Genomic DNA, 12,879 nt, shown 5'->3' on the forward strand with positions numbered 1-12,879 from the left:
TTCAAAGTTTCTGATATTTTTTTGTAACCCAACCCTGATCTGTACTTCTCCACAACTTTGTCCCTGACCTGTTTGGAGAGCTCCTTGGTCTTCATGGTGCTGCTTGCTTGTTGGTGCCCCTTGCTTGRTGATGTTGCAGACTCTGGGGCCTTTCAGAACAGGTGTATATTTAATGAGATCATGTGACAGACAGATCATGTGACACTTAGATTGCACACAGGTGGACTTTGTTTAGCTAATTATGTGACTTCTGAAGGCAATTGGACGCACCAGATCTTATTTAGTGGCTTCATAGCAACGGGGGTGAAATACTTATGCACGCACCCGTTTTCCATTTTCTATTTTGTATAATTGTTTGAAACAATCAATTTTTTTTCATTTCATTTCACCAATTTGGACTATTTTGTGTATGTCCATTACATGAAATCCAAATAAAAATCGATTTAAATTACAGGTTGTAATGCAACAAAATAGGAGTAACGCCAAGGGGGGATGTAACGCTCGTCTTTCGGTGGAAGAGAGGAGGACCAAGGCGCAGCGTGGTGAATGTTCATGATGTTGAATTTTAATGATTTATCCAACTAAATAAAACACAAAATACAAAATAACGTGAACAGACCTGAACTTGAGAACATCAAACATGAACGCACGAACAGGAACAAACGAACGAACGAACGAAACGAAACAGTACCGTGTGGCGAACAAACACAGACACAGCAACAATCACCCACAAACAAACAGTGAGAACAGCCTACCTTAATATGGTTCTCAATCAGAGGAAACGTAAAACACCTGCCCCTGATTGAGAACCATATCAGGCTAATGCAATGAACCCAACATAGAAACACATAACATAGAATGCCCACCCAGCTCACATCCTGACCAACTAAACAAGGCTAAACAAAGGAAATAAGGTCAGGAACGTGACAGGGGATGAATACTTTTGCAAGGCACTGTATCATAACATGACACATAACAACATAAAATAAGACCGGCGTTTTTAAACTGGGGCATACAGACCCCCGTGGGACAGCAGGGAAGCACCAGCGGGTCCACAATTATTTATTTATAATATTTGTTTTATTATACCTGCAAAACATGAGTCTTGATAATATGAAATATCTGTCTTTTCTATCCACCCCCTCTGACAATCATGTTTTTCCTATCCAGGGATTTTATTTATGATCAGGTTTTGTGAGAGATGTAGTCACTTTAAATTTTTTCAGATGATGGGTGCTTCGCTAGTCTGTTGTGCTTGTTGCAGTAAAACTACGTGTGGTTATTATGAGGACCACAACGTCGAATGTTGGCTTCAACTTGGCTTGTCATACAAAGCGTTCCAGTACAATATGAATCCGTTTTTTGGTCGCTTGCTTCTTTCGAAAAACATGACACAATAACCCAACATCTCAAATGGCTCGGGTGAGATTCATAGCCACGGGAAATAGTTTGGGGATACAGAACTAGCAAAGGCCCAGTGCACTACTTTATGTGAAATTGTAAACTAAATGTATTTGAGTGTTTACAAGCATTTGTAACTTGTGTCTGATAAGTATCTTTACAAAACAGTTAATCTGATAATGCTTGTGGAATATAAAAATACTTCCTCGATATGTTTTCAAGTTTCTTAAAACACTTTGCAAATGCAACTTGTTTCTACGTGAAAACTGAAATGGTCTTTTCATTCCTTTTCAGTAGCTGCTCTGATCTGGAGGGACGTGCAGTTGTGAGGGCATACATTTTCATACTGGTGTCCAGTGGGAATCGAACCCACAACCCCAGGTACAAACATAGATGAGCAGCCTGTGTACAATACAGTAATGTACATTAACACATTGTGTTTGATAAAAATAATGTTTTTTGATTGTATTGTCTACAGGTACAAACCTAGACGAGCAGCCTATGTACAATACAGTAATGTACATGAACACATAAAAATGGCCTACCCAAGCTGACCCAAAGCCAATTGTGCGCCACCCTATGGGACTCCCGATCACGGCCGGTTGTGATACAGCACAGGATCGAACCAGGGTTTGTAGTGATGGCTCTAGCACTGAGATGCAATCCTTTAGACTGCTGCACCACTAGGGAGAACTGGTTTGTAAGTATGGTGAATTAATACTGCACAAAAGTGGTTGTCTTCCATGTATTTGATCAAGAAAAAAATATTGAATTTAATGTTTATGTTTTGTRTTTTTGACAAATTTTGCACCTTTTGATGTAAATGTTTGAGGACAAGGTTTTGTTCTTTCTGGATTCCCCTAGAATGACAATCGCGGAGAAAGGTACAGTGCAACAACTCTTACAAATCTGACTACTGAATCCTGCAAGATACTATTGTTAATTATACAACTACCTTTTTGCCAAAGCAATTTTTGCTCCGTTTTTGGCCACACTACAGAGGTCTATGTTGGTCGGCGAATACTGGTAAAGGCCCAGTGAACTATTTTTGCGAGAAAAAAAATATTATTAAAAAATCATATTTTCTTTATTGATCATTTTTATTTTATTCTGATTTTCAGCACCCTCAGCGCCCCTCCTTCCCGCGGCTATGGAGAGATGAATGCTTCTGCAACATGAACATAGGCTTCAGCAACATCTACCGGTATTCACATCCCCATGCATGCATCCAATCTATTTCAGCTAATGTACACATTATTCTGACATATTTTAAATGTAAAAATAATTTCACTGCCAATACATTGGAAAGGCCTATAGAACGTATTATTCTTAAAGTGGTAATGCATACTTTTTTTTGCATACTTTATGGGGGAGTTTCTTTCTATATTAGGCCTACAACAATATATGAAATTGAGGTCCTTGAATATTACAATTAAGTGCTTGAAAAATTCCTTGAAAGTTCATGAATTTGACTTGCCAATGTCTGTATGAACCGTGTAGCCTATTAGTAACACATATCGGCCTAAACAAAATTATATAGGCCTACACGTGTACAAGGTGAAAATACATTAGACAAAAAACATTCGTACGGGTTCCTTGGCCATGGGCTCAACATATTTGGGGGTCCCTGTCATAAAGAAATTGGAAAACCCCTGCCATAAGAGACACACCTACACACACATAACAATGTTCAATGCATCAAGGCCTATACTACATGTTTTATTTTATTTAACCTTGATTTAACTARGCAAGTCAGTTAATGATCTCAATCAAAATCTCCATCCGACTGAAAAACACCCCAGTACGTCCTACTGTTTGTGTTTATAGTACCACTGTGCAAACCAGCCACCCGGTACCCTCCCACCACTGGCGTTGCTCTAGCCCCAGGACCAGGCCTCTACACTGGGGACGACGGGCCTCCACAGGGTATGCCTTCACTGGGGCACTGAGAATGAGAAGCCTAGCAGAGCCTGTCTAATTGAGGGAGCGGTGTATTATTTGTAATATTTGTCATAAGAAGCTCCCGCTTCTCAGAAAGTGCCGCTAATACGCTGTAGCTGCTTTCCCACAGCATACTGCATGTTGGTATTGGAAATATCTTGTATCAACAATTTCTCCATGACATCCTAAAGGTAGAGGATTGAAGGGATAAAGCTTTTCATTCCAACATCACTTCTTTCTTCTTCGAGTAGAAAGTATTCACACTCCTTGACTTTTTCCACATTTTGTTGTTACCAAGTGGGATTAAAATTGATTAAATTATGACATGATATATACAAAACAATGTCAGTGGAAGAAAAATTTCAACATTTGTAAAAAACAACAACAAAAAAACATGATTAATTAAGTATTCAACCTCCTGAGTCAATATGCAGTGGCAAGAAAAAGTATGTGAACCCTTCATCAAATTTGATCTGATCTTAATCACAATAATAGACAAACATAGTGGGCTTAAACTAATAACACACAAGTTATTGTATTTTTCTTGTCTATATTGAATACATAATTTAAACATTCACAGTGTAGGTTGGAAAAAGTATGTGAACCCCTAGGCTAATGACTTCTCCAAAAGMTAATTGGAGTCAGGAGTCAGCTAACCTGGAGTCCAATCAATGAGACGAGATTGGAGATGTTGGTTAGAGCTGCCTTGCCCTATAAAAAACACACACAATTTGAGTTTTCTATTCTCAAGACGCATTGCYTGATGTGAACCATGCCTCGAACAAAAGAGATCTCAGAAGGATTAAGGATTAAGAATTGTTGACTTGCATAAAGCTGGAAAGGGTTACAAAAGTATCTCTAAAAGCCTTTATGCGCATCAGTCCATGGAAAGACAAAATGTCTATAATGGAGAAAGTTCAGCGCTGTTGCTACTCTCCCTAGGAGTGGCCGTCCTGCAAAAATGACTGCAAGAACGCAGCGCAGAATGCTCAATGAGGTTAAGAAGAATCCTAGAGTGTCAGCTAATGACTTACAGAAATCTCTGGAACATGCTAACATCTCTGTTGACGAGTCTACGATACGTAAAACACTAAACAAGAATGGTGATCATGGGAGGACACCACAAAAGAAACAACTGCTGTCCAATAAAAACATTGCTGCACGTCTGAAGTTTGCAAAAGCGCACCTGGGATGTTCCACAGCGCAACTGGCAAAATATTCTGTGGACAGATGAAACTACAGTTGAGTTGTTTGGAAGGAACACATAACACTATTTGTGGAGAAAAAAGGCACAGCACAGCACAGCACACCAACATCAAAACCTCAACCCAACTGTAAATTATGGTGAAGGGAGTATCATGGTTTGGAGCTGCTTTGTTGCCTCAGGGCCTGGACAGCTTGCTATCATCGACGGAAAAGGGAATTCCCAAGTTTATCAAGACATTTTGCAGGAGAATGTTAGGCTATCTGTCTGCCAGTTGAAGCTCAACAGAAGTTGGGTGATGCAATAGGACAACAACCCAGAACACAGAAGTAAATCAACAACAGAATGGCTTCAACAGAAGAAAATACGCCTTCTGGAGTGGCCCAGTCAGAGTCCTGACCTCAACCCGACTGAGATATTTTGCCATCTACAGTGGTTCCTCCTTTTAAAGTTGCAAGCTTACACCGCGGGACTTAGAGGAACCAGCGTCACGGATTCATTCCTCGAGACCCTGCAAGGGGGAGTTAGAGCACTCATTATGCATTTGGGTTCCAATGACGAATTTGACACGAGACACCCATCCCTGGTGACTTTCTTCAGCAAAGATGGCTGACATAACATTACGGTGGAAGCAAATGTAAGTAATTATAACGTCATAACGAGTCAAGCAAAACATTTACAATTGAGAGGAATATGTTAGTTAATGTAGAGACAAATGATTGTGCATATGTTTTTGTCATAAAGTTAAATTACGAAATTCGCATTTAGCAAGTTTTTTTTCAGTCATATCCAATACCAGGTGTATCAAACTCCATTCTTTGAATGATGCTGTGTCTGCATGTATGTATTACAGTTATACACCTCAACAGTGGTTTCCACTCCTGCCCCTGGGACATCAAAGATCACACATTGTAACTATGCAATAGACTAGAAACAGTGAAGTTAAGGCTGACTTGTAATTCGTATATAGTACAGAAAATAACAGTACACTACACTTCCTATGCATATCTAACTCCCTTCGTCTGCATTAATCGGAGGAGGTTCTCCCAGACATGTGGACGATTGAAAACAGGGCAGCAAAGTTTGTTTGTCACGTGAGCGGTTTAGAGCATATTACTACTTGCCTGTGAATACCATACCTTCTCCGCTATGAAATCTGGTTTCAGAGCTGGTCATGGGTACAGCACAGCCACGCTCAAGGTCCTAAACGATATCATAACCGCCATCGATAAGAGACATTACTGTGCAGCCGTATTCATCGACCTGGCTAAGGCTTTCTACTCTGTCAATCCCAACATTCTTATTGGCAGACTCAACAGCCTTGGTTTCTCAAATGATTGCCTCRCCTGGTTCACCAACTACTTCTCTGATAGAGTTCAGTGTGTCAAATCGGAGGGCCTGTTGTCCGGAGCTCTGGCCGTCTCTATGGGGGTGCCTCAGGGTTAAATTCTCGGGCCAACTCTCTTCTCTGTATACATCAATGATGTCGCTCTTGCTGCTGGTGATTCTTTGATCCACCTCTACGCAGACGACACCATTCTGTATACCTCTGGCCCTTCTTTGGACACTGTGTTAACTAACCTCCGGACGAGCTTCAATGTCATACAACTCTCCTTCCGTGGCCTCCAACTGCTCTTAAATGCAAGTAAAACTAAATGAATGCTCTTCAACCCGATCGCTGCCCGCGCCTGCCCGCCCATCCAGCATCACTACTCTGGACGGTTCTGACTCAGAATATGTGGACAACTACAAATACCTAGGTGTCTGGTTAGACTGTAAACTCTCCTTCCAGACTCACATTAAACATCTCCAATCCTAAATTAAATCTGGAATCGGCTTCCTATTTCGCAACAAAGCATCCTTCACTCATGCTGCCAAACATACCCTCTTAAAACTGACCATCCTACCGATCCTTGACTTTGGCAATGTCATTTACAAAATAGCCTCCAACACTCTACTCAACAAATTGGATGCAGTCTATCACAGTGCCATCTGTTTTGTTACCAAAGCCCCATATACTACCCAACACTGCGACCTGTACACTCTCGTTGGCTGGCCCTCGCTTCATTCTCGTCGCCAAACCCACTGGTTCCAGGTCATCTACAAGTCGCTGCTAGGTAAAGCACCGTCTTATCTCAGYTCACTGGTCACCATAGCAGCACCCACCCGTAGCACGCGCTCCAGCAGGTATATCTCACTGGTCACCCTCAAAGCCAATTCTTCCTTTGGCCGCCTTTCCTTCCAGTTCTCTGCTGCCAATGACTGGAACGAATGACTGGACGCGTGGAAGAGGACAGGGAACGAGATGGGAGTAACATTCCAGGCTATTTGCTCTGAGACCGGCATAATAATGTAATGAAACAAGCATAAACTTTAATGAACATTCTATCCCAAAGTTCAGCACACTATTGACTGTGCCCAAATGTATTAATTGGGGTTGGGGCCAACAGTGGCTAAAAACACTATCAATTGGAATCTTTAACATGTGGAAAGGGGAAAAAGTCTCACTAGTGTTGAGTAATGTGCTGTTAAAATTGGTGTAGGTATTATTTATTTAAAGAGCATATTGAAGTTAGAAGCAAAAGCCTACAACTATTTTAGCACCGTTTCACGCTGCTCTACGACAAGCATGGGGACTGGTCTTGATAAGTCAATGAGATTTTATTTTCACTTAATCTCTGTTTGGGTAATGGTTAGACTAGAATTAGAAAACGAAGGTGCAGAAATGTTATGCTCTTAGTGTAACCTTAATTTAACCATGCAAGTCAGTTTAAGAACAAATTCTTATTTACAAGGACAGCCTACTCCTTCCTCCCCGTCGGGGAATTGAAACCCTGTCTCCCGTGTGCCCTGTCCGCACGACACATTCTTTAGCTAAATAGCCCAGTACTGTACTGCCGACCGTCACGTTGTACAGCGCCATATTTTCCGTTACATCCTAACGGAAACCCAGAGGGTTTTTCGTTTTTCTTGGAATAGAAACACCATAATATTAATCGAATTAATTAAGTCAAATTTCTTAAAATCAATCCCATATACTATGTTATTACAAAAAAAGTTTTAAATTCTCTGGTAACGCCAATATCGAAGACTATCAAATGTTTCTCAAAGATGCCCTCTGGTGGTCAAACTAGCACTAACTTGCATTAACAGAAAGAAACTGCTGACAATTAGATAACGTGCCACAGGATGCTGCAGCAGCCCGCAAGGTGACACAACTTTTAAAGGAGCAACCACTGTATCAATAGGTGTCCTTTGCGAGGCATTGGAAACCTCCCTGGTCTTTGTGGTTGAATCTGTGTTTGAAATTCACTGCTCAACTGAGGGACCTTACAGATAATTGTATGTGTGGGGTACAGAGATGAGGTAATCATTCAAAAAAATCCTGTTAAAGACCATTATTGCACACAGAGTAAGTCCATGTAACTTGTGACTTTCTGAGCACATTTTTCCTCCATTTCAGCTTTTCATTTTGCATTCATTTGTAAACATTTCTAAAAACATAAGTCCACTTTGACATGATGGGGTATTGTGTGTTGATCAGTGACACAACATCTACATTTAATTCATTTTAAATTCAGGCTGTAACACAACAAAATGCGGAAAAAGTCAAGAGGGTGAATACTTTCTGAAGGCACTGTATTCTGCTGCTGTATTCTGCTCTGGGTGGCAGGCAGCCTAGAGGTTAAGAGCATTGATGATGTCAGTTACGGCAGCCACTCCCCACATCTCTCTGATTCAGAGGGGTTGGGTTAAATGTGGAAGAATGCACATTCTGTTTGAATGCATTCAATTGTGAAACTGACTAGGTATCCTGTTTCCCTGCTATTCTGCTTCATCTAGCCATTGGTTAAAAACAATATCTGAAAATGGAAATGATAGACAGCGAATATCGCCGGAGGTGATCCAAGTAGCCAGAATAAGATGTATGAGAGAAGCGAGGCATTTCAGTAAAATCACTTCCTGCCCCCAGACAGTTCAGGATTTTGTTCATTATAACCATAGCGATACCGCATGGGGTTATGGGTAAACAAATATTGATTTCTACAATAAGACTAATTACATTGGACATACTGTTGTAGTACGATGGCGCACAATATCTATTCACACCACATATGCTGGCACTCCGCATGTTGACACTGTTTAGCGCTGTAATGGTTTTTGTACTCATTTTCTGAGGGGTACAGCATTTTTTGAAGGTCACCATTATGATGCCAGTGTTTGCATCGCAGTGTTGTGCATTTGGGGGCAGACTGATGCAGTTAGCGGGATGTCCAGATTGCTAATTGACATTGAAAAGCACCATGGAATGTGGCGCCCAATTTCCTCTCGCAAATGTTTTCTCTTGTCGAGCTTCAGACATGACTTTGTTTTTCACTGCATTCTATTTGCACCGGCTGCTGCTGGTGTTGGCAGACCAAGGTTTTGGTAATCTGGCATGCCAAGATTAGCTAAATCTCAAATGCTAATAATCCCAGGGACAAAGATGCTATGAATGTGATCAGCTGTGAAAATTGGACTGACACTGATTTGTTTAGTCAGTGGAAGAATGATCATGAATGATACAGTTGCTATATACAGTAGTTGGCCATTTTCCCATTCATGATTATGACTGTGTCCTTATGTGACTGACTGGGGTTCAAACCTGTGGCTCCTGTGTGCCAGTGCATGTACAGTGCATGTACAGTGCATGTACAATGCATGTACTGTGCATTCGGAAAGTATTCAGGCCCCTTGACCTTTTCCACATTTTGTTACGTTACAGACGTATTCTAAAATATATTAAACTGTTTTGTTTTAAGGAGTGGCTTCTGTTTGGCCACTCTACCATAAAGACCTAATTGGTGGAGTGCTGCAGAGATGTTTGTCCTTCTGGAAGGTTCTCCCATCTCCACAGAGGAGCTCTGGAGCTCTATCAGAGTGACCATCGCGTTCTTGGTCACGTCTCTGATCACGGTCCTTCTCCACCGATATCTCAGTTTGGCCTGGCGGCCAGCTTTAAGAAGAGTTTTGGTGGTTCCAAACATCTTCCATTTAAGAATAATAGAGGTCACTGTGTTCTTGGGAACCTTCAATGATGCAAAATAATTTTGGTACCCTTCCCTAATCTGTGCCTCGACACAATTCTGTCTCGGAGCTCTACAAACAATTCCTTTGAGCTCATGACTTGGTTTTTGCTCTGACATGCACTGTCAACTGTGGGACCTTATATAGACTGGTGTGAGCCTTTCCAATCATGTCCAATCAATTGAATTTACCACAAGTGAACTTCAATCAAGTTGTAGAAACATCTCAAGGATGATCAATGGAAACAGAATGCACCTGAGCTCAATTTCAAGTCTTATAGCAAAGGGTCTGAATACTTATTTAAAAATTGTATTTCTGTTTTTTATTTTCATGAAATCTAAAAAAAAATCTAAAAAATGTTTTTGCTTTGTCATTATGGGGTATTGTGTGTATACCCCATTGATGAGGATTTAAAAAAAATCTATTTTGGAATAAGGCTGTAACATAACAAAATGTGGAAAAAGTCAAGGGGTCTGAATACTTTCCCGAATGCACTGTATTAGCCTGCTGAGCTAACACCTAGGCCTGGTCACAGAGTCAACGCAGACAAATTAACTCATGTTACACTAAGAGCACTCTCACCATGGTGTACAATGAAAGCAATTGACTCTTTGTTATGTATTGGGGTTGTGCCGCAGAGCATTATGGGGGTTGAATGTGTTGAGATAAGCACGTTCTAGATAAATGGTTGAACTGATTCCTGTCTCCCATCCCATCATTATTGAATTGTTATAAAGACATGGTTATATAACCAACAAAACATAACATAAAAGACAGGCGACGAGGAAGTATGAAAATAAGGGAACTATTCTGTCGGGAAGAAGTCGGTTTCTACAAGTTTAAAACTTATTCTCCATGGTAGCACAGTGTATTACTAGCAGAGGCAAGTTCTTAGTCGAGCTAGCTAGCTAAGAGTGAGTTATTATCATCATGGACAACAAAAAAGGATCTGACACAAGCGTCGGAGTGGGAAAACAATGTGATTAAAAAGGGAGGAATGAGTAAAGGAAAGAACATTTACTGTGAAGACAAATTTGGAATTAAAAACTGCTAAATGAAAGAACTTAAGGATGAGACGTCAGTGAGTGAAATGAGTGAAGATACGTAGCTGAGGAAAATATTGACTTGAGTGACAATCAGGAGCCTATTGAGAAACAAAAAATGTATGGAATTGTTGGAAGCATGATGAAAGTGTTGAGCAGTGGAGCTCATATTCAGAACGTTTCGGATATTTTGTTGTATTTTATTAAGGAAGAGGGAGAATTGGTGACAATGTTTGCTGCTGCATTAATAAATAAACTATCAGAGCACTGTGAGTTTAATGATGTTCTAAATGACACCATTAGAGAAAGACTGGTATGTGGGCTAGGGAGTGAAGCTACACAAAATAGTCTATTGACTGAAAGTAATCTGACCTTGGCAAGGGCCATTGAAATCAGCGTGTCCAAGGAACTAGCTGCTAAAGAGGCTCAGCAGTTGAGTTCATCAGGCCGAGTGCACAGAGTTGGAACTGAAAATCAGAGACAGGGAAATCAAGGAAACTGCTTCCGCTGTGGCAAGAGGGACATCAGTCATCTATTTATACGCTGGTGTAAGGACATGGATTGCAGAGTCTCTGGTAAAAACAAAAGTCCCCACATCGAACGAGATTGCAGAAACAAGAAAATCTTGGAGAAAACGTCAGACTGAAAATAACTAAGGGACATTCCAGTGAAAGAAAAAGGGACATTGTTCACGCTGTTGAGCAGGAGAACACTGAGGTGAGTGACTCTTCAGATGAGGAAGTCACACTGAATATACTGACTGCTGCTGGTGCGCAGCATGGGTACTATGTCTGTCCCTTGCTAGAGGGGCACCTGGTGCGTATAGAGATTGACACAGGGGCAGCTGTGTCCTGTGTCAGATAGTCTACAAAAAGACACTAAAACACCTCCCACTTCAGCCAGCACACATTGTGTTAAAGACTTATACAGGTGAATCTGTCGCGGTGAGAGGCATCACTGAGGTGATAGGAGACTATCCATCACTACTGGGATGTTCATGGCTGGAGAAAATCACACTGGCCATCAGTGCTACAATGACATATGGAGACACAGGCCTCTTAAAGAAACATGGAGAATGATTTAATGGAGAGCTGGGTAGCATGAAAGACATTACAGTGAAGCTTAGCATTAAGCCAAACAGCAAACCAAAGTTTCTGAAAGCACCTTATGCTATGAGACGAAAACTCAAGGCTGACTTGTACGCTTAGTCAAGAACAAAGTACTGGAGCCGGTCAGAGTGGGTGAATGGGTAATACCATCATACCAGTCCTTAATAACAAGGATGGTATATGTGGAGAATATGTGGATATGTGGAGACTTTAAATCAGGATATGTGGAGACTAAAGTCACAGCTAGCGCTGTGTTGTCCGCTGAGCAGTATCCACTACCACAAAAGTTCAGCAAAATCGACCTCTGTCAAGCCTACCTGCAGATGCACATGCAGTAGATGAAAAGTCAAAGGAGCTGCTCGTCTATCATTTTAAGCGCTGTTCCGAACGGTGATGGACCTAATCTTGAGTGGATTGCCAGGAGCACAATGCTACCTGAAATGACATCCTCATTACTGGAAAGGACAAGGAGGACCATCTCCAGAACTTGAATGCAACCTTACAGAAATTGAAGGACTACGTACTGTGAGTTCGTAAGTACAAATGTGCATTCTTCAATTCCTCAGACACGTCTTTAATGCAACGGGCCTCCACAAGTCTCCGTTCAAGGCGCGCACCATGATGCGTTGACTTGTAAGGTTGTTCATAATTGCCGTTCATAGGAATAGGAATAATTCATGTAGGAGGGGAGGAGTTGTTGTGTATTGGGGTTGTGCCGCAGGGCATCATGGGGGTTGTTTTGAGATGAGCACGCTCTAGATAAATGGTTAAACTGATTCCTCTAACCCGTCTCATTATTATTGAATTGCTATAAAGACGTGGTTATGAAACCCATGAGACATAACATTCTTGTGCACTGCACTTAAGACAAGGTCTTGTTGATGGAAAAATCTATTGACTTTACAAGATCATTTAGCCCAGGGCTCTCCAACCCTGTTCCTGGAGAGCTACCCTCATGTAGGATTTCGCTTCAACCCCAGTTGTAATTTACACGATTCAGCTTATCAACCAGCTAATTGTTAGTATCGGGTACAGGATGGTAGCTCTCCAGGAACAGGGTTGGAGAGCTCTGATTTAGCCTATTTAGCTGCCTCTGTAATAATTAATTGAAATT

The sequence above is a fragment of the Salvelinus sp. IW2-2015 genome, linkage group LG13, assembly GCF_002910315.2.
Source record: "Salvelinus sp. IW2-2015 linkage group LG13, ASM291031v2, whole genome shotgun sequence".
Classification (NCBI taxonomy): Eukaryota; Metazoa; Chordata; class Actinopteri; order Salmoniformes; family Salmonidae; genus Salvelinus; species Salvelinus sp. IW2-2015.